Source organism: Macrobrachium rosenbergii, chromosome 24 (assembly GCF_040412425.1).
Source record: "Macrobrachium rosenbergii isolate ZJJX-2024 chromosome 24, ASM4041242v1, whole genome shotgun sequence".
Classification (NCBI taxonomy): domain Eukaryota; kingdom Metazoa; phylum Arthropoda; class Malacostraca; order Decapoda; family Palaemonidae; genus Macrobrachium; species Macrobrachium rosenbergii.
Window position 1 is genome coordinate 25,488,736 of NC_089764.1, and position 24,000 is coordinate 25,512,735.

At 36.8% G+C, this 24,000-nt stretch overlaps 1 protein-coding gene across 1 annotated transcript in view; it reads left to right on the top strand.

Moving 5' to 3' along the window:
- LOC136851939 (uncharacterized) overlaps positions 1 to 24,000 on the top strand; it is an 850,153-nt gene that overhangs the window by 357,963 nt on the left and 468,190 nt on the right. The window lies entirely within an intron of this gene.

Below are 24,000 nucleotides of genomic sequence, written 5' to 3' on the forward strand. Positions count from 1 at the left end.
ACTTGAGTGAATTATTTTGTGTGGGAAGTGAATGTTGAAGAAATTACGGTATAAAATGTAGATTAAGATAATCATGTAATGCTTAAATATTTTGTAAAATTTGATGAAACGTAAGGACTAAGAGTTTAATTGAATAAAGAATAAAGAATAAAGCTAGGATAGAAGAAGAAGAAGAAGAAGAAGAAGAAGAAGAAGAAGAAAAAGAAGAAGAAGAAGAAGAAGAATACAGGAACAGGTATGAAATCCAATCGGACAAAAGTAACGCACATAAAACCGCCCAAATTGCGCCGCGAGTAAAAAGGACAAGTCAAAGCATTGCGTTTCTTGGAGTGATTTATGCCGAAGATATCTTCGAAGACCCACAACTCTTAACCCCGCCTCTCAGGTCAAACGCAAAACCTCCTCCGGACCACCCACGTGTTTGGCTGGCCCTTTTTTTTCTTTTTTTTTTCTTTCTTTCTATAGACTCGTGTGCGCCGTGACGTCACGGTCTGCTACTTGGTGATGCTACCTCGCTTTTCTTGCGGAAGGAATTTTTCTCCAAATTGATATTCGCGAGCGCGTACTTACATATACGAACACACACGCCCATATTATATATATATATATATATATATATATATATATATATATATATATATATATATATATATATATATATATATATATATATATATATATATATATATATATATATATATATATATATATATATATATATATATATATATATAATGATTAAAACATCGATTTTCTTTATCAGTTTGACTTAGGTATTTATGATTTTTATTTTTTTATAAATAAATACGTTTGGAATATCTTTTAATAGATTTTCTGCATTTCATTATCGAAATGTCATGTTAAGAAATTGTATTAAATGAAAACACTGATTCAGCAGTATTTTTTGCTGCATTAACAGGCGATTTATGTTCGTATTTTTAATCCGCATAAATATAGGAAATATCTTTCATTTAAGGAGACGTTTAAAAATACTCTAGTGTTAATTCTTACAATTTTGTTTTGCTGAGAGAAAGCGATGGAAGATAACCTTATTTTGAGACTGGACGTTAATAAGTAAGAAAACAAGTAAAAAATGCACCCAAGCTTCTCCGGCGCAATCGAGTTTTCTGTACAGCCGCTACAGCGTATGATCATGGCCACCGATATATATCTATCTTTCGGTGGTCTCGGTACAATACTTTATGAGCCGCGGCCCATGAAACTTTAACCACGGCCCGGTGGTGGCATATCCTATATCGTTGCCAGAAGCACGATTATGGCTAACTTTAACTTTAAATAAAATAAAAACTACTGAGGCTAGGACAGCAATTGTTGTTTGATGATTGGAGGATGGATGATCAACATACCAACTTGCATCCCCTAGCCTCAGTAGTTTTGAAGATCTGAGGGCGGACAGAAAAAGTGCGGACGGACAGACAAAGCCGGCGCAATAGTTTTCTTTTACAGAAAACTAAAATGGAGTAAAGTCATATAGGAACACGACATAGAAAGGGAAACGGGGAACCCGTGCGGTATTTCCGATGCCTCTTAGCTAACTCTATTTTTCATAAAGGCAAGGAGTTTCCTGGGCGATTCATTGTCTTCCCTCTCTTTTAAATTCCTGCCTTGCCACTTTGAGATTGCTTTGAAATTAACTCCTGAATCCAGATGCTTTGCTGGAACATCTGATCCTTTTATTTACAAAGCATGAAATCCAGGCAAGGTCTTACGTTCTTTTTGTCTTTAATGGCATACTAACTTTGATTTGCTTCTTTCTTGCTTTCATAGAAGTCGACTTCTGTGGTTTAATATAGCTCGGCTGGCTGATGTAATTTTAGTTTTCTGTAAAAGAAAACTATCGTGCCGGCTTTGCCTGTCCGTCCGTACCCTCAGACCTTAAAAACTACTGAGGTTAGAGGGCTGCAAATTGGTATGTTGATCTTCCACCCTCCAATCATCAAACATACCAAATTGCAGACCTCTAACCTCAGTAGTTTTTATTTTATTTATGGTTAAAGTTAACCATAATCGTACTTCTGGCAACGATATATAATAGGCCACCACAGGGCCCTGGTTAAAGTTTCATGGCCCGCAGCTCATACAGCGTTACACCGAGTTCTTTGCTGGACTGGTCGATATCGTTCTCGGCTAGCACTTTGCAGGGCCGGCGTTCGAATCTCCGGCCGGCCAGTGAAGAATTAGAGGAATTTATTTCTGGTGATAGAAATTCATTTCTCGCTATAATGTGGTTCGGATCCCACAGTAAGCTGTAGGTCCCGTTGTTAGGTAACCAATTGGTTCTTAGCCACGTAAAATAAGTCTAATCCTTCGGGCCAGCCCTAGGAGAGCTGTTAATCAGCTTAGTGGTCTGGTTAAACTAAGGTATACTTAACTTAACTTAACCGAGACCACCGAAAGATAGATATATTCTCGGTGACCTTGATTATACGATGCACAGAAAACTCGACTGCGCCGAAAAAACTTCGGCGCATTTTTTACTTGTTTCCTTTCGCAGCTTCGCTTTCTAAGTTTTGCGTGACTCAGAGCTTCTTCTTCTTGTGGGACGCTGACGAAACGTCTCATCCATCACTCAGGGCATCGCGCAAAACCTCTGTCATCGTCGCTTCGTCAGACGTGTCAGCGAGAATAGGATTATGTGCCATGGGCTAAGTGACCCATTTCGTTGCATCTTTGCGAATCTTCTTCATTTTCCCTGGCGAATGTTGACACCTGGATAGAAATACTAGTGGGAGTCAGAGAATGTGTAATCATTATTATTTCGTTTATATAAGTGTAATAGTATGAACATACTGAATAGAGCAACGATTTGTATTTTAATAATTTACTTACATTTTATTTATTTATTTATTTAATGATTTATTTGTTAATTTATGTTTTTCGTAATAACTTATCTTCTCTTCTGTATTTGCCATTTCCTTCTTTTACTTCTTTCTAATGGACACCATGTTCTTTGGAAGCTTGAATTTCAAGTCAGTGGCCCCCGTCGGCTTGTTCCATATGAATAGGGTTCATTTTCTGAATAATAATAATAATAATAATAATAATAATAATAATAATAATAATAATAATAATAATAATAATAATAATAATAATAATTTACAGAGTAACTAGTGAAAGTCAAAGAATTTGCAATTATTATATCGTTTATATAAATATAAAAGTATGAACAGTTACAATGAATGGATTAAGAAGACAATAACTGCTCCAATGCGGATATAAAATAGGGTAAAAAAATCTTAGAGTACGAATTTTGTTTTATAAAATAACGTGAAAGCCAACTCAGTCAACCCTCTTTTATAGTTTCAAATTAACTATAGTGCATCATAAACTTTCTTTAGCCTTACATTTCTTTTTCTGCCAGGAGAAAGTTCTTTCCCGGTCCGTATATAATGCCTTACAATAGTATTTCATAATTCTTTTTTTCACAATACAAAGAACTTAATCAATTAGGTCTTCCTTTTATTTTTGATGTACTGCCTTTATGTTTTAGATTGAAGAGGGGTGTCAAAAAGTTACTGCTTCAGTTAAATGATTCTATAACTCTTTGGAAATTAGATTCCAGAATATTATAGCCTATTGATTTTTATTTCGTATGGCTATATACTTAATGCCTAATAAAAGAATTTCCATAATTAAATGTGAAACTTATAAAAATATTTTCTCTTGTGACTTTGTCTGAGCCAAGTCCCACTTTAATATTTGAGCAAATGCAAAGATATTTTGTCACATTAGGTAGTAAAGTGTAATGTACCGGATAACCTACAAAACACACACACACACACACACTCACACACACAAAGAGTGTAGGCAATAAACCTGCTTCCTAACCATGCTGTTGAACTGTGATATTAAAGAATTAGATTACCTTTTTAAGTTAATTGATTCAGTTATTTATATGGCTATGTTTTTAATCCTGGTGCTGTTCATAAATTTTCCAGAAATTTTGATGTGTTTGCAATTAGATCTGATATTTAAGAGTAAACAACATGCTTTTTCATTTGTTCCAGAATCTTGTGCTAAAAGCAGGATTTACGACAAATACGTAAATTTCATAATAACCTTCAGGATCAGTTAGCTTAGCCTTCATGGCTATCTATGCAAACGCACAAACCAACATACACACACAAACATACACACACATATATGTAATATATATGTGTGTGAATTTTTTATCACATCACCGTAACATTTTATATACAAACTTTAAGCTACAAATGTCGTTTACTATCCAGTTAGCGCTACTTAGGGAATATTACCGAAGGGGAATTGTAAGTGATAGACGGTTTGGTACCTAAGTGACTCGAACACCAACAGTACCAGTCATCGACTTCCAGTTGACGTTCTAGAACGTCGACTGGAAGTCCTTGATTGGTACTGCCGGGTATTCGAGCCACTTAGGTAGCAAATAATTCAATGATGTTTCTGAAATAGCGCGAATTGGATATTAAACGATATTTGTAGTGTAATGTGTGTATGTACTGTATATATATGTATACATATGTATATGTTTGTATAATATATATATATATATATATATATATATATATATATATATATATATATATATATATATATATATATATATATATATAGTACTATGTTGTGGTTCTTTGACATGCAAAAATACGTTCCACAGTAATGTTAAAAGAGAGTGAATTCCATGATATGGGTAAATTTTTCATATTACAATAAAATAACTTTTTTTCTAAACTTTTTCACACAAAAAGCGGGCAGAAGCTTTAAATTAACTCCTGTGTTATTTGAGAAATATACTTTGCCACTCTCTCATACATGCAGGCACGCTGTTTCGCACTCATACAAACACACACACACACACAAGCACACACAATATGTAAATATATATATATATATATATATATATATATATATATATATATATATATATATATATATATATATATATATATATATATATGTGTGTGTGTGTGTGTGTGTGTGTGTGTGTGTGTGTGTTGTGTGTATGTAATAGTCCAGACGCTCACTAACGCGCAACTTTCCAAGATTATCAGCTTCAGAATATGTTCATCAAGGCGCTTTGTCAACCGCGCGGACGAAAACTTGGTGGTCTTTTGCAATAGTTGGGAGAAAAAGCTGGTATAAGAGTTTTCCGTCCCTCTTGTATTACAATATTTGCCCAACGAATGCGTCTCCACCCCTCTTTAACTGTTCATTTCTCTCTCTCTCTCTCTCTCTCTCTCTCTCTCTCTCTCTCTCTCTCTCTCTCTCTCTCTCTCTCTCCCAGCCAGTCAGTCGTCTCATCTGTCAACCAGATATCCTTAGCATTATCCATCCGACCACCCAGGTCTCTTGTCCCATCTTCTATTCCTTTCCACTACCTGGCACACCCATCCATCCTTAAATCCCTCCCTTAATGCCATCCACCTGACACCCACTCACTCAATCATCTCAGCTCTGGTCCATCATCCATCATTCACTCATCCACGGTTGATTTCACCTCCAGCTGATCTCCTCAATTTGACTCGGTCTTTCGCGCCATTCCCAGACCTCAATTTCTCTGCCCTAATTTCTACCATTCGCTCTCCTGCTGTGACGTCACGACTGTTATTATTACCCGGGATGTTCTATGGAGGCGGAGGTGGATAAACGCATCGTCTTTAAAGCACATCGAAGGCTCTTTCGGCAAATGCACAACCTGGAAGTGGAAGGGAAGTAAGGATGCAACTTCTTGGAAGGCAAACGCTCGGGTATAATGATACACTACACGCAGGCTTTGAGGCCCACGCCTCCTCTTGAGTGCGTATAAAAATGGACATTTTTCATCCACAATGAAGAGAAGGCGTGAACTTCGAAGCCTGTATGAGGACTATCAGTACATGACTAAGGTTTACCTGTGAGCACCTGGTCATATAACAAGTTATTCTCTTTCCCGAAATTTTAGATTTTTGACGAAAGGATACGTTAAAAAAAAATTCACCAAGGCGTGAAAAACTCTGTAAATGAAGAATTTTTCTCGAGCTTAAATTTGATTTTTGGGTGAGGGAATTTTTTTTTTTATTTACACCACACCTACCATAAATCCCCTTTAGTATCATAATTCACATGGATTTATTATTATAGCTCGGTAATTGCGGTACTTTTTTTTCTATTTACCTGTATTTTGTGCATGTCATGTTCTTCATTCACCTTACCTTTATTTGCTTATGAAGACATCTTTTTTCTTCATTGGTCGCTTCCTCCAACACCCGGGTTTGTGTTGTCTTAGTCTTTTATATTATTCTTTGCTCCTATTTAAATTCTTTGCACTTACTGAATAAAATTCTCTCTTTTCATTCTTTTATTCTTGTAAGATGCAACTTGTTCCTGGTTGCTTGAAGAATGTTGATCTTTCTATCTTCTCTCATTGCTCATTCTGTGTTAACGTAAATTCTTCTTTTAAGCAGCATGTTATTTCATTCCCCCTTTTTTAGCTTTCTGTAAAAGAAAACTATTGAGATGGCTTTGTCTGTCCGTCCGTACTTTGTCCGCATTGTTCTCTCCGCCCTCAGAGCTTCAAAACTACTGAGGCTAGAGGGCTGCAAATTGGTATATTGATCATCCACCCTCAAGTCATCAAACATACTAAATTGCAGCCTCTAGCCTCAGTGGTTCATTTGATTTAAGGTTAAAGTTAGCCATGATCGTGCGTCTGACAGCGCTATAGGACAGGCCACTTCCGGGCCGTGGCTGCAAGTTTTACAGGCCGCGGCTCATAGAGCATTAGATGGTGTACAGAAAACTTGAGTCTTCGGCGCATTTTTAACTTGTTTTTCTTGCCATTTCTGTTTTTCTCATTTTCAGATATGCACCCTTTTTCTGTCATATTCAATTAAATTCATTCCATAATAAACCTTATTGTTATATTGTTTTCTGTAGTGTTTTAAATATGAAAAGAATCCCTTTTTGTTTGTTACCCATGCAGTTTATTTAAAATAATTCAGCAAAAAGAAAGATGTTATTTTTATTATAAAAGACTTTCAAACCATAGTTATCCCCATTAGCACCTCCACTGTGACATCACAGTAAAGTTTAGAATGTTATTCATGAGTTCATCACTTGTGTATTGGTCATCATTGCCTAAAGTTTAATACTATCCACATAAGTTGACTTCGCCTGAAAAATGTGGAGCATTGCTTTTTAGTTTTCTGCAAAAGAAAACTATTGTGCCAGCTTTGTCTGTCCGTCCGCACTTTTTTTCATGTCCACGCTCAGATCTTAAAAACTACTGAGGCTAGAGGGCTGCAAATTGTTATGCTGATCATCCACCCTCCGATCATCAAACATACCAAATTGCAGCCCTTTAGCCTCAGTAGTTTTTTTTTTCATTTAAGGTTAAAGTTTTCCATAATCGTGCCTCTGGCATCGATATAGGATAGGCCACCACCGGTTCGTGGTTAAAGTTTCTTGGGCCTCGGTTCATACAGCATTATACCGAGACCACCAAAAGGTAAATCTATTTTCGGTGGCCTTGATTATACGCTGTAGCGGCTGTACAGAAAACTGGATTGCGCCCAAGAAACTTCGGCGTATTTTGTACTTCTTTGTTTTCATGATTCCATCAGCTTCATTTGCCTGAAGGCAACATGAGTTAAAACCTTTCTTCATAAGAGGAACGTCTACCTCTTCCTCTTGGGGAAACCCTACACTTTTTTTGTGTGTTTTTTTAGGATCTGGTATAGAAAAGAGCTTTGGGTTACAAGTCTAATTAGTGTTTTTAATGAAAAAATGGAAAGAGTTGAGCACAATAACATCACTGGCGTCAAGAAGATTTTTCTCTTTATCATGTTAATATCGAGGAGAAAAGCTCATTCAGTAGACGTATTTATTCTAGATTTTGGCATTTAGTATTTAATAGTAAGCCTACTATTTATTTATTACATTTATTCCCTTCACATCAAGAAACGTATCACCAGTGTATCTCATTGTTTCCAACATTTTCTGTAACCATTTTTCTTTATTTTTGCTCTATCAAGTTTTCCACCAACATATCTTCTTACTCCTTCTTAGTATTTATATATTTCTTTATTTCATATATCCTAAATTGCATTCACATTAATGAATGTCAGTCTTCACAGTGTTCATTTCGTCAGGCCATTTTATTATACTTTATCCAAATTTTGCTCTTTTACCCAGCCAAGTTCTTTTATGAACACGCATTTACATTTCCGTATTCTCGTTTGCGTCCTTACCTGTATCCATCTTCTTTTTATTTTTTCTTCTTTATTTTCTGTATACCACGTTCATACTTCTCTTTTTCTGTTTTTACATTTACTTCTTTATCATGTTAACCTGTCTAAACTGTCTAAAGTTCCATTATACACTTTCACTCTCTGCCATCTCATTTCGAGTTTCTCATCTTCTTCTCTCACATACTCGTCATATTTTCAACTTCCTCGCCGACAGTATCTCACATACTTCTCTTCCCAACTTCCTCATCCATCACGGCGCATCGTCCGTCCACTCCTCCTATCCACTTCGCCTCCTTCCACTCCCAGCCACTTCATTTTTCCTCCTCCTCTTCCTCTTCCTCCTCCCCCTCCTCCCATTCACTTCCACACAAAGCCACCCTTAACAAAACTTTCTACCACACCTTTTCTCCTCCTTGTCTATTTTGGGCCGCGAGAATGAATCCCAGAAATAGCCTCACCACCTCCTCGAGCCTGCTCGTCTTCCTCAACCACCTCCACCACCACCTTATCTTCCTACGCTCCGGCACTCCTCCTCCTCCTCCGCCTCCTCCTTTTCTTCTCCTTCCTCAGCCTCATCTTCCACCCAAAGCCTCACGCCGTCCTCCAGAGAGCCGGGGTCATGCCTGAATGACGCGGGGTTAACAAATTGGCGCCGTGAGGTACAGAGGGCGGTGTTAGCCACTTACCTGCCGGTGTAAATTGTAATTAGTCACAACACCTGCCCAGTAAGGTGTGGTGCATGGTTTTGGTGAGTTATTTACCCGAGTAAAAGCGGTTAATTAATTATATCACAATGGCGGAGACGGATTTTGACGGACAAGACGATGATGAGAGGCCTTTAGACACATCCACGAAATAGCTCAAGATGACTCGCATACTTTTAGTATTTTATTTTATATTAAGATCTAGTTTATTTTGTTATCGTTCGTATTTGTACAAATGTCAGAAATGCGTATGTGTCCTATTTGCCGAGACTTGGAAGCCTCCAGTGGATGATAGTGGATGTTCTTCATTTTTGTTGTTGCAGTTCTTTGACAAGAAATTAATCGCTTTTCACAGACTCTTGCAACAACTCTGTGAGGAGAAGTACAGATGGACCCTCACATTCTTACCTTTATTAAAAACCGTAAAAATCGTAGAGAGAGAAAATAACTTTAAAATTATCCATACCAGTCATTTCCAATAGATTTATGAAAATAATTTTTTTTTTCAAATACCAGAATTTCTCATATGTGAATTCTCTCTCTCTCTCTCTCTCTCTCTCTCTCTCTCTCTCTCTCTCTCTCTCTCTCTCTCTCTCTCTCTCTCTCGTGTGTTAATTTGATTGTTTCTCTGCTGCTTAATACATTTCTTTGTTCATTCAGTCCTAAACGTAGATTGATTTATAAAGGAAAATCGACAGAGCCCATGCCTGCTGTTTCAGTACACAAGAGAGAGAGAGAGAGAGAGAGAGAGAGAGAGAGAGAGAGAGAGAGAGAGAGAGAGAGAGAGAGAGAGAGAGAGAGAGAGAGAGAGAGAAATTCATATATGAGAAATTATGGTATTTAAAAAAAATTATTTTCAGAAATCTATTGGAAGTGGCTGGTATGGATTATTTTACAGTTATTTTCTCTACGATTTCAACCGTTTTTAATAAAAGAGACTTCCAAGTCTTGACAAATCGGACACATAGGCATTCCTGATATTTCTACAAATACGAACGATAAAAAATAAAATAGATCTTAATATAAAAGAAAGTACTAAAAGTATACGATTCATCTTGAGAGAGAGAGAGAGTATTTTTCTCAGTGATGAAAGATAGATGAGTCATCTTGAGAGAGAGAGAGAGAGAGAGAGACAAAGTATTTTTCTCGGTGATGAAAGATAGAAAAACTACTAGAAAAACTACTGACATGCAGCAGCGTTACTTCATATACGAAACGACATTAGTGGAAGAATCAACACCAAGCTAGCAAAACATCGTACCGTCCAAGCCATCAGGGAACAAAAGCCGTGCCACAGGCCTTCAAAAGCACCATGCAGGGACCTGCTCGTGGGAGGGTCCTCTCGTGGGTTTCCCGAGAGTACTCATCCCCCATTCTTCATCCTGTCGCGAATTTGGTTGCAACATCGCATCCCGAGATGTAGTTGACTCTCGTTGCCACTTCTAATTGGAGTGACTGAGGAGATCTCTCTCGCCCGGCCCCCCCCCCCAATGCAAATTTCCGAACTCAGAGGGCTCTACTTGCGCCTTGTATGGCCCCGGCTCGAACGCTACTTGAGACCCTGAGTAATGGCCGGTCGTTACGAAGGCTCGTGCTTGAATGGTCCCCGACAGTTGAAGGAACGGACTAATTAAATTCAATAACAATATCCGAGAGAACAAGAGGAGAGTCGGATATCTAGATGTATTGGGGTCATTAAAATACTTCTGGTGGGCCTTTTGTCTCAGTCGGGCCTGAGGATTTGAGAGATATGTTGAGAATGTTTGAACATCGAGTGTTTTTGAACATTTAGCGAGGGTAAATACTCTTAGCAGCGGGTTTTCGCTCCGCCCTTCTTTGTCTGGTTTTGGCTTGTGACTTCATACTGACTATATCTGTACCATTCTTGGTCTTTTGTGACATTTTTAACCGTATCTTTCAGTCTGTTTATCTGTTCGTGTCCGTTGCACTGCTAATGATAAATCTCCGTGTTCATCTCTCGGTGCGCGTTGGTTGGGTATTGATCAACTCGTGGCTGTTATCAGTTAGGAGTAAACAGTTAGTTTTCAGTAAAAAAAAAAAAAAAAAAAAAAAAAAAGTTTTAATGTACACATTTACCATTTGCAAAAAGAAACAAGGCTTGGTCATAGAAAACGACAGTTTTCCCATTGATAGATCTCGTTGAAGTAAGTGACACTTGGGTTCTGTGGATTGGTCGGGAGGGGGTCTTAAGTCTTAACTTTTTCATTGAATATGATAATAAAGACTTCATAAATTTGAAAAGTCATAGATATAAAATTTGTGGTCTTATTTATTATTAATAATCTGTTGACCATACATAGTCATAGTAATATCGTGCATAAAGACGAACCGAGATTTGTAAGGCTTGTAACACAGAAGTTTACTTTGCATGACTTATATGTAACTCAGTATCATTCAAAGATAAACGAAAAAAGCTTTATAGACAAAATGCTATGAGAAATTATTGGTTAGCATGGATACCTTATTGTAATGCACCTACTAAGCCTAAAGTTTTCAGACCATTTACTGGTAATGATATGGAATTACAAATAGAAAGGTCAATTTGTCAGCTCTTTTGCTTAAAAGCTGTGTTCAGTTGAATTTAATGGGCTAGCAAACTCATTTGAGTTCAGGTAGAGCCAGAATTCCTTGCTAGCTAAATATGTATTCTTAACTCTTTCTGTAAAAATTTTCATGTTTAGGGTTATTGAGCAAAGGACCTTTTTGTCAGGGGGGTCATTTATCAAACCCCATTCTCATAGTTTTTTCTGATTTAAATCGATTTTCTGTGAACCTATCGAGCTTGTCAATCAAGTTTGTATGTTTGTAAATCCTCCTGATGTTTAAAGTGACTGGTCTTTAAACCTAATTCGACTACGTTGTATTTGCTGCTCATATTAATACAAAGTAGCTACTTTGAGTTCCTGATTCGACGTGTAGTTCTTGAAACCTTCTCCTTTTATCATCTTTGCTTCTTTTCGCCCGCCCGGATATTCTTGAATTAAGAATCTTCTCTGATTTAAGATGACTTCTTATCAAGCTCTTGTTCGTCGACTGTTCTTCGTACCTTCTGCGGGGCGTAGTTCATAATCTTTTTGGTCTCTTTTAGGCTCTCGCCTCGAATTCTCCTATGTCTAATAATAAAGCTTGCTCTGTATGTCCTCTTTTTCCTAGTTTGCTTGGGCTGTTTGGTACATAAATGTAACCCTTGTGAGCTTTCGTGTAAAGAACTTTAGGAATAGGTTTTGTTTTGTGGAAAACATGAAAGCTTTAGTCAAGGAATTCTAAAAGAAACTGGATGTCATCAATTTCTCTCCCGAAATTCTTGGATCAGAGTTATGATACCGGAGGGGGAGGGTGCATTTAATTCAACCAAATAAAAATTAGGTAATATGTGCGCCGAAGTTTCATGGGCGCAATCGAGGTTCCTGTACAGCGTATAATCAAGGCCACCGAAGACAGATCTATTTTTCGGTGGTCTCAGTATAAATGCTGTATGAGCCGCGGCCCATGAAACTTTAGCCACGGCCAGACGCACAATTATGGGTAACTTTAACCTTATAAAAAAAAACTACTGAGGCTAGAGGGCTGCAATTTGGTGTGTCTGTTGATCATGATTAGAGGGTGGATGATCAACATGCCTGTTTGCAGCCCTCTAGCCTCAGTAGTTTTCAAGATCTGAGGGCGGACAGAAAAAGTGCGGACAGAATAAAGTGCAGACGGACGCACAAAGCCGGCACAACAGTTTTCTTTTACAGAAACTAAAAGGCATTGATTAAACAGCATTGCATTCAGCATGGGTAAAGTAATCATTCAAGCACAGGATGATTGAAGCTGCTAATGTTCATTTTGCCATGAAGATGAATTAAGAAATGACAAAAATTAAGCTCCTATTGTGAGAGAGGTGTTTTGTAACTATTTATTTTGAAAATGCTTTAAGGCAGTTTTATGGTTTTTGGGTGATACACTGATTCTACAACAATTACAGCTTAGCTTTTATCAACAGATATCATAATTGTTTATACTTAGGTAATTAGCGTTTACTTTCATAAACTATAAAATTTACGGAATCCAGTTACACATCTGCGGCATTCATAATGCAGCATTAATAAAAATGATAGGTTGATAGTAGTAGTAGTGGTAGTAGTAGTAATAGTAGTTATTTTGTCAAATCTTCGATCTCAATGCTCTTAGTAAAAAAATCTGGGATAATTCTGAGGATTAATAGCAGTTCCTGTTATTGTAGCTTACGCTTGCTTAAGGAAAGAGTTGTAGAAATGATCTAACATTCGCTGTTTTAAGAGCAATTAGCAATTCATTTATAATTATTATAGGGAATTATTTATGTTTTTATTGTTTTTGAATGCATCTTATTCGGTTGCAGAGAATAAAAAAAAATACATTAAAAAGATATTTGCATCCGGAGCTATTGATCTGATTGTGTTCGGTTTAATGGAATATGTAGAAATTAATTAATTTACATTGCAAACGGTAATTGATGCAGTTTTACGAGATATTGATGATGTATGTTTTCGATCCATAAATTAATTCCGATGGCTAGTTTTGGAGTGAATAAAATAATTGATCGTGTTTTTTGTTTTGATGGTTTTTTTTTTTTTTTTATTGTTTTTTTTTTTTTATTTTTTGTTCTTAACTATTAAGCGCACTTTCCTTACTTACATTTTATTTCCTGTAACATTATTATTATTATTATTATTATTATTATTATTATTATTATTATTATTATTATTATTATTATGTTGCAGTTTCTTTTTTGCTCATTTGGTTATTTCATTAAACAATTAATTAGTGCAGTTCTTACCCGAAGCCAACCCCGTAATCGCCGGATTCCGAAAAGAATTCTCTCAATTATGAGATACAAGAGAAATTATACGATGCCAACCGCGCTGCTCAATCACGAAGTCACCGAGCGTTAAATTACCCTGTTTGAGAACAACAAAAATGGATTTAATTTACATCAGATGTGGCGGCTCGTTGGGCCAACTTATTGACGGCTAATCAGCAAAGACCCATTTACTGCGTTACAGGGAATTAATAATATCATCGTACGCCAAAATCTTAGCCTGCCCGATGCGCGATAACGGGGTGATGCATCGATAGAGAAATTTGGATATTCAATTTAGAATTCGGGTAATCAGGACAAACGCACAGGGTGAACTGACCGGGTTTTTTTTTTTTTTTTGTTACCAAATATGAACGGCTCTCCAGTAATAATAATAATAATAATAATAATAATAATAATAATAATAATAATAATAATAATAATAATAATAATAATAATAATAACAGGGAAGAGACACTTTTAAATAAGTTTCAGTGAAAATGATTAGTGTATCAGCAGTGTCTGCTCTGCAATTGACTTATTTTTGTCTGACATGTAATTCCTTTGTTTGTGGGACACACGTGGCAAATAAAGGTACAGGGCATTAGGTCATTCACATTCCACCCTTGTTCGGTGAGACATGGTGGTAAAAAGGTTAAATCCTGACAGGTGGAAAATGTTGAACTGAAACAGGGATATTGATCATACTTATAAATTGTTGCTTCGCAGGAGAGTAGCAGTTACTTAATGCTGATTGACTAGCTGCTGGCTCCAACAGAGCAGCAGGTTGGCACACTGGTTGGAGTTGCTTTGTTTCAGCTGCGACAAGAATATCAGAGAGAGAGAGAGAGAGAGAGAGAGAGAGAGAGAGAGAGAGAGAGAGAGAGAGAGAGAGAGAGATAGTGCTCTTTGTTGGTTGACTGTGGTTCTCTTTGCGTCTTGCCTGTGTGGTGTAACTTGAATCAGTAATTCCACTGATGAGAAGTTTGATCAAATGTAGAAGAGGCCTCCTTATACCGGTGGGTATCAGTATTGTCTCCTAGGTTTCAGTGAGGGAGGTGCTTGTTCCTCTCTATTAGCAATGTGGCAACGTCGCACAAAAGGCAGTTTTCTGTGGTGCTATTGGTGGCAAATAAGAAGCTCTGTCTAGATGGAGTGGCATTGTGTCTTTCTTCGCAGTGCCATCTGATGGCACCCTCATAGACGTGGCATAATATCCTTTCAGAGAGGCTCATTGTAGCCATACAGATGCAGCCACCAGGGCATCCTTAGATGGGGGTTTTAAATCAGTAGATCAGTCTTCTTTGTCAGGGAATCACATATTTGTGGGGCAGGGTTTCTCCTGTTCAGAAATTTAGGCGTCTTCATCGCCTTAATAGATTATCTAGTAATGATGAGGTCATTGTTGGAAAGTGTGAAATATCCCTTTATAATGTCATGTATGGTGATTACGTCCTCTCATTGTACAGAGCTCACATTGGCACGAAAGTAGATCCCGAATGAGGAATTCGTCTTATTTTGGGCAGCTGTGCGTACCATCTGCTGAGAGCCTTATTCACTCCTATGATGCCCTTGTTAGAATAACCATTTATGCTCAGCACTGTGAAGCATGGTCAAGCTTTACGTGCCTAGAGCAGTGATGACTAATAATATCACCAAACATAGGTGTTGATGGCACTTCATTTATACCATTCAGGGCGATTGCTTCTTCCAAGAACGCTGAGATTTATGTTAGGGTCCTTAATGTAAACTCCTGTCGCCATTCCACTGGTTCCTCCATAAACATGGTAACTTGAAGGAAAGCTTCTCTTCAATACGAATTTTGCAGGTATGGTGGAGAACGCTACACTTTTTTAATGTTTGTCAGAGTATTTGATTTCCTCCTTATTTACCAGCTAGAGGAAGATGTTTCCTGTGAACCTGCTTGCCGGTGGTTGGCGCATGTATACAGGAGAAAACATTTCTTTCATATCCACGAGGGTGCCTTCATATAGTACTATTTTTTTTAATCATATAGTACTATTTTTTTTTTAAGTATTTCCTTCCTCACTATATAATTCGATGTTGACTTTGACGTAATTTTCAGGTGATTTGCCACTACAGTGCCAAATTTTGAATAAAATTAGTATTTTTATAGTCTCACTAAAAGCTCTGAAAAATTTGAGTTCACATTTCTGAAGTTCTCAAATGGGGGTATAGTTTAGAAATTGGTGAATTTTTGCGTTCCCTACGTTCCACTGCCCCGCGAAGATCGAAGATGTAAAGCGGCAGGATTCAATACAAATATCAAACTGTTTCTCAATTGTTGCTACTAATATCTCGAACAATGCGAAATATAGGTAAAGATCCTGCAGAGTTTGACGGTTTTCTGTGATTGTTTTGTGACTATGTCGCAGTGTAGGTATCATCGACCTTTACTAAAGGAGGTAATTGATACACAGCTACCTGACCTTTGTTTTTCAAAGTTCTGTCTTAAAACTCTACATTATATTTATTTTGTATTCATAAATGAGTGCTGTGAGGTTAGATAGGAAACATTTTTCCAGTTATATATATATATATATATATATATATATATATATATATATATATATATATATATATATATATATATATATATATATATATATATATATATATATATATATACATACATACATACATACATACATACATACATACATCCATACATACATACATTACGTAATCTTATAAATAAGTATTGAAGTTAATGGACCGAAATTGCCATTTTTCCTCTAGAGGGAATTAAGTAATTACATGCAAGATACACATCGCAAATCTTGGCAACAAGAATAGATATAAGAAGAAAACAGAATTCAGGATTGAAAAAATTATCAAACACTGAAAAATCAGAACCAACAGTAGCTGTTGGTGAATCTCCAAGGCAATTTAAGTAAGCAATACATCTCAATTAGGACCCACTAATTCCAAACACCACCCTAAAAGGTCCTAATTACCGCAAAAGCGCCTGAACCTATCGACAGCATCGGCCATTTCGTACACGAAAGCCTCTCACACCGACGAAAACGAATGGCCCCCTCGGTATTGTTTCTCGAGCCCTGCGTGAGCGATAAAGACCGATTTTCGACAGTGATACAAACGGCTGACTTTTTTTTTTTTTTTTTGACGCTTTTCCTCCCGTATCTTCATTTGGAATGGGACCGGAGATAGATTAGCTTTTCGTTTGGGACAGGTAAGATTGTTGAAGTGTTAGATAAGCCACTGGTGTTGTCAGCCCGAAGACAAAGTGAGGATAGCGAGATAAAGGTTTAACGTGTCTGTTTCAATTCCGTCCCTTTCACACCTTGCACGGCTTCGTCACCTGTTGTCAAGATGTTGTAGGAAAAGTGGGTGAAAAGGTTTGGGTTGGGGGGAAGTGGTGGGTGCTATGTTCCCCAAGAACTTTTCTACTCTCCAGTGTCGTCTGTTCTTGAGCTGTTTCGGAGTAAAGACGAATGGGAGGTGAACAGTTTCCGTTCTGTTTCATTTGCTATGCTAAATTTTCCAAATCATCATTTTTCTTAAGAAACGAAAAGATTAATTGTGTCTCATTTCCTACTCCCTCTCCTCATTCTACAACTTTGGTACCCGGTATTCAAACATGCCTGTAAAATATAGGGAAGCCTTGGGTAAAAGAGGTTACCAAATCCATCAGATCCTTTTCTCTCCCAACCAAGATCTCTCTCTCTCTCTCTCTCTCTCTCTCTCTCTCTCTCTCTCTCTCTCTCTCTCTCTCTCTCTCTCTCTCGGACTTAGCTGGCCGCTTGTAGGTTAAGTTAAAGAACTCAATGCTCTCTCTCTCTCTCTCTCTCTCTCTCTCTCTCTCTCTCTCTGACTTAGCTGGCCACTTGTAGGTAAGGATAAAGAACTCAGTGCTCTCTCTCTCTCTCTCTCTCTCTCTCTTGCACGAGACTGAATTATTATAATTATTGCCGCTGTTCATTTAAATACAAGATTCTTTTTTTCACCGGTCATATATATGATGATCCTCTCTCTCTCTCTCTCTCTCTCTCTCTCTCTCTCTCTCTCTCTCTCTCTCTCTCTCTCTCTCTCTCAAAACACCACGCACCCTCCAACACCCCCTTGCCCCAGCTCCGTTGCACGACACTGACATATTCCCTTCAATTAAAAGTACCGTCCTCAATCAGGGACGCAGTATCAGGTGGGAAATATTAACTCCCGGGGATCCTTCCAGTGATCCGTTCATTATCCTGGCGTTAGTCGGCTGCTTCTAATGAAGTCATTAACACCAGTGGGACGAGGACTGCGTAGGAGGCTTCAGATGAGTTTCCTTGCCTTTTAGGGATGCGTCATTTACTTTACTGTACGTAATGGGATTTTTCATTCTTATTTTTAGTTTCACGAGGAGTTGAAGTGTTTAGAAGTTGGTCAACGCTGATCACGTATGTATGAGAGAATGAGGATATTTACATTTCGTGTTATATTGCTTCGCTGATAAATACCCCTCTCTCTCTCTCTCTCTCTCTCTCTCTCTCTCTCTCTCTCTCTCTGTATGTGTGTGTGTATGTGTATGATTGCACAAGAATATCGGTTGTCGGTAGCTTGTAGTTATAATCGCTGATAAATCTCTCTCTCTCTCTCTCTCTCTCTCTCTCTCTCTCTCTAATGTGTGTGTGTGTATGTGTATGATTGCACAAGAATATCGGTTGTCGATAGTTTGTGAGTTACCTGTGTTCTTTGTTTTTAAGAAAATGTACTCGTTAATGTTTACAAAATGTATTCAAAATATATAGTTGTTATTTACTAAGGTAATTGTCTCTTTTTGTGGTGCCATTCAGATGTGATTGACTTCCTGGATAGAATTCATGAAGCTGTGAATTGATTAGCTGTATTTTATTTCTTCTTTTTTTCTGAAAAGGATTAAGAAATAGACATGCGTTAGATAATTTGATTTTATGTCGTATATAAAAGAGAAAATCTTTAGGATACATTCAGAGAGAGGGAGGGAGAGAGAGAGAGAGAGATGAATTTTAAAGGCCACACTCATCTGTTTTGTTTTCAAGCACGGCTGCATGACATCATAAAACAACCGATCATTATTTTTTTGTTTGTCTGGCCCAAGGTTCCTCCACGTATTTCATCCCTGTGCTCCCATTGGACACTCTACAAATAGCTTCGCAGCAGGAAGCCAATCAGAGCAGAGATCAGGCTTAAACCCCGCGATCGTTAAGGGGTCATCTGATACATATTTGAATAGACCTTTGTAGTCCAACGTCTCATTTTTGGTGTCTCACGAAAAAATATAAGAGAGGGAGAGAAAGTGGGTCCACATGATGACATTTTCTTTCAAACAGAATTTTGAAATTGTGTATATGAAGATCTTCTGCGAGATAGAACTACAGGCGGAATAAATTTTATAAAACGGTATTTTCTCTCCCAGTATGAGTAAATAGTAGGACATTCTATACCAAACAATACTTTGATTTTTCTACGGTATTATGATGGATAATTCATTAAAAATGTAAATTTAGTAGAGTATGAATTATGTCGCTTTCTTTTAAAAAATCTTCAAGGCTGACACATCTAATCCTCCCATCAAATGGAATAAGTGGCAAATGAGGACAGAAGTCGAAAACTTAAGTGAGATTTCAGTTCTGAAATATATTAAAAGGAATAAAAATACAATCTCGAAGATGGCCATATAATTCGCTTAGAGTTTTAAGACGTTGCATCTTCCGTGTTGGCTATACTGCACTGGAGATGCGATGTCTTCAACCTTTGTGAATTTCATTCTGTTTTACTCTAGTGTACAGAGCCACTAAGAAATTGGATTACTAGAAATAAGACTACATTAGGTACTAGAAAACCGTGAAAGGCTTTGTATAATTGATTTCCAGTGAGAGTGTTGGACAATTCTTCCCGTCCACGGGGGTTCTGAAAGGAAGGATTCTGGAGTCTTTGTAGTTTAATGTCTGTTGTGAATTGATGGAAAGTTCACCATGTCTTTAATCTTTATCTTCTTTGTGAGCGCGTGTATGTCTCTCTTTTCATGTGTAAACATACTTATATACAACCATTATATGTATGTATATATATATATATATATATATATATATATATATATATATATATATATATATATATATATATATATGTATATATATATATATATATATTATATATATGTATACATGTATGTACATACATATATACATGTATACATGTAACACACACACACACACACACATATGTATATATATATATATATATATATATATATATATATATATATATATATATATTTATCATGTGTGTGTATGTTCGTGCATGGACGAATGTTTAGAACAAACTTGTCTATTTGTAAACACGGACATTTGAATGTCTGTGCGCAAGTGTTTTATTCATTTAAAGACAAGTATTATGCCAGCCATTTCGTTTAGCGATTGAATTATTTCATCCAAGAATACATTTATATTCTGTATAATCCTTGGGCGTATGACTGCTAGCCTACTCGTTTCATTTAAATAGTTGAGTGTTGAATCTGTTTTTCTAAAGAGTTTGTCTTTCCTTAACTAATCTCAAGGGTAAGAAAACATACTTCATAACTGATAAAAAACTTGCTCCTTGTTATATTTTCTGATGACTCTTTTTATTCGTTTTCTGCTTTTGCTACAAATAATGGAATCCTGAAGAATTCTTGATTTATACCTGTGATTATTTTATTTTTTCAAAGTTTCTCTCTCTCTCTCTCTCTCTCTCTCTCTCTCTCTCTCTCTCTCTCTCTCTCTCTCTCTCTCTCTCTCACACACACAAGTCAGGCAGTTACTGTACTTATTAGAATTTGCTTTTTGATGTCAGCAAATACGCCGCAAAATTTCTCTCTCTCTCTCTCTCTCTCTCTCTCTCTCTCTCTCTCTCTCTCTCTTCTCTTTCTTCCTAAGTCAAACAGTTGCTTATCAGTTTACCTTTTTGTCAGCTCATACGCCGCAAGAATAGAAAAAAGGAGTACCTCTCTCTCTCTCTCTCTCTCTCTCTCTCTCTCTCTCTCTAAATCAAGCAGTTACAAAAGGGCGCAAGGTAATAAATACCTTTGTTTGATCAATTTATCCTAGGGAAGCGATCGCTATCGGCTGTGACCCACGATCTTGGGAATATGAGGAAAGGCATAAACCTGTGCATTTATGATTAAGTGATGGTTCCCTCGCGTGCTTGTGTATGGAGGACTCGTAATTGTTTGGAGGGGCGTGAATATACAAAGTTGAGAATATCCTGCAGGGTGAAAATATCCTACAGAGCAAGATATCTTAAAAAATATCTTGGACAACAAGAACATATTAAACAATAGAAATATCCTTCAGAATACTAATATATTATAGTGTACAAAATAATAGCGCGTATACCTAGGATACCCTGTAGGATTAGGATAAGATCATGCAAGATCTAAGGATATCCAAGAGTTAGGACATCCAACAAAGTGAGGATACCTTACCTCCTTTTAGAGGGTGGGAGGATGTTGGGTTGGGTGCGATAGGAAATACTTTGTTCCTTGTCATACAGACATAAAGTGGAATTGTTTTTTCTTCAGCGTCTGGGATGCCTGTTGTTGTGATGTACTTTGTAAGGTTTTGCACAATAAAGTGTTTCTGTCTTTATTTCTCTCTCTCTTTTTTTTTACAATGGTTTTCGGGCGTAGGTTTTTAAGTGAGAGCCTGAAGCGTAAGTTATGTCTACCCATTTGTTACGCTTAGTATATTTTACGTTTTTTCTTTACATTTCACTTTCTTTTTTTCCAGTCTTGTTGCCTGTTTTATTTATGTTTTATCTCAGTTTTATTCTCTCTCTCTCTCTCTCTCTCTCTCTCTCTCTCTCTCTCTCTCTCTGAAGTTTTCATATTTAAAGTACCTCAGTTCTTGCTTCACAGTTTCTCATTGTATTCTAAAGATTACTTGCACAAATAGAAAGATTTTGCTTTAACTTATGCACTTTTTTTAAAGAAAATAACATTATACTTTGCTTGTATACAATAAAGGTCAGGTTTTTTAATATCATTAGTATCTATAAAAACATGTGACCATTAGTTTTGTCACAAAACTTTCTTGAGCAATTTTACCAGTTCGAAGACAAGAGCCTGTAAATTTTATAAACCACGCTGCTGCCACCACTTTAGCAAATATGATAAATCACTTTGCTATATTATTATGAAACCTTATCTAAGACCTTCAAAGTACAAGATCCTTTGCCTTTATAAAGAAGATTTTACTTCCATTAACTTTTTATCTAAGCAGATTCCAGTGAGTTTTCTTCTTTTAATCGTTAAACTTACTGAAATTTATTATTGTCCCTAATTTATATAGTCAATTAGGGAAAATAAAAAAAAAGTCTGCTCTATACATTACTAAGCTTAAAATTGATCAGGTAGTTTCTAAACAAGGAAAATGTGATGAAAGTAGATATATGGATAGTTACCCAGGCGTTCAAGTCTGAGAAAGTACATACCGTGGACGGAATGGCGTCAAGTTCTCGCCTGTGAAAGGCTGTGAAAGATTTACCTGTATCCATAATACTGAAGCACAGGTTAAGTTAAACAGACGTGATGGTTGTGCCAGCGGTATTCTGTTCGCAGAATTATTGTGGGCAATGTTGTTTCGCATATAGATCAGTTAGCGTTAACTGATCAGCCCAGAAAATACCAATTCTGTTCAGAGGTTCTCAGTTCCAGAAATCTGTTTAAAAGCTATTATGGCAAGATGCTAAACTGAATGTCAGTATGGTCAGTGAACTGAAGGCTAATTGATTTCGAAGAATTAGATTGAATGGAAATGTTTGCATTTCTTTCTGTGAAATGAGAAGCTTGTTTCTTGATTTTTTTTTTTGTGGGGTTGGGGCGGTTATATTTGAGGTAATAATTGTGATGGTATTTATTTTTGTCAATAAAATCTTTCTTTGCTTTCCTTGAAATGCTTTGTTTTTCAGAACTGTTATTTTATTGTATATCTCTCAATATTGATGATTTACAGTTTTTTTCGTGCAGCCACAAGAAAAAACCTCGTCATTGATTTGCTTTAAAAGTCATGCAAATAATAATAATAATAATAAGTAAATAGATAAATAATAATATCGTGACAAAATAACTCACGTATAAACACAGACATTTTTCCCCCTTACCGTTATACGCCTTTGTTGTTCTGGTTTCTCATTGTTTATATATTGCGAATCCACTTTGCCTAGCCTTCAACGATCATGACATATTTACAGTTGACACAATCTTATACCTGTCTCCAGTTTTTCCTTTTATTGACGTTTCTCTATCTGTGTTCATGATCATATCTCTGCAAATCAGATATCTCTCATCTCGTTGGTCCTGTTTTTCTTCGTGATCGGAACCTTTACCTGTTTACATAATACATTTCTGATTGTCATAAGTTGATATACTCTGATTCTGTCTGTAGGAAGACGAATCGTTCTACCAGTTTTACAGTTGTGTCGTGCTTCAGTAATGTGTTGTATAAGTTTGTGTGTCGTGATGATGTACAATTATGAAAATTATGTATTTTTTTAAATAATTAAAATTTGAGAATAAAAACTGTTCTGTGATATCTGATGGATATAGTCAATTTTTCCACATACATTTTAGTTTCTGTATTTAATTTCTTTGTTGTGCAAATTAAGTTAATTATTATATAAAGAAAATTGATACAATTAAGCGGTCACTTACTGGAATCATTGCAACGAGTGGAGTCCGTGATATCACAAAGAAGCTGAGAACTCGCCACAAACTTTACGACGCCAAAAGTGGACCTTAATAAACTGTTGCCCGTGTGAGAAAGGCCCCATTCGTCTTGAGCGCCAGTTATCCCCTGTAACATAAAATGATCAGAAACAGGTGGCTCGAGAATAGAGTACACAAGCTGATTGCCAAACGGTAGCCTTAAGTTGAAATTTTATGGACGTTCTTTTAATGAGCCGAAATTTGGACGAGCCTTGGGTAGCCGTCGTGACTGACCCACGGCTAATGAGCCCTCCAGTATGATGGCATTAAATGGATCGTTGTTCCAATTAACATCGGTTAGCGATCGTAATTCAGGATCGTCGATTAATCGTGACAATAATGCGAGCGTCAGAAGCTGCTTCGAGAGACGAGGCTTCTGAAGAAGAGCTTTTGTTTGCTTTCAGAAATAGTCGAGGTCGATTTTCTTTCTATATTTTGTTTGTGCTTTTTTCAAATATTTTTGTTTTCTTTGTA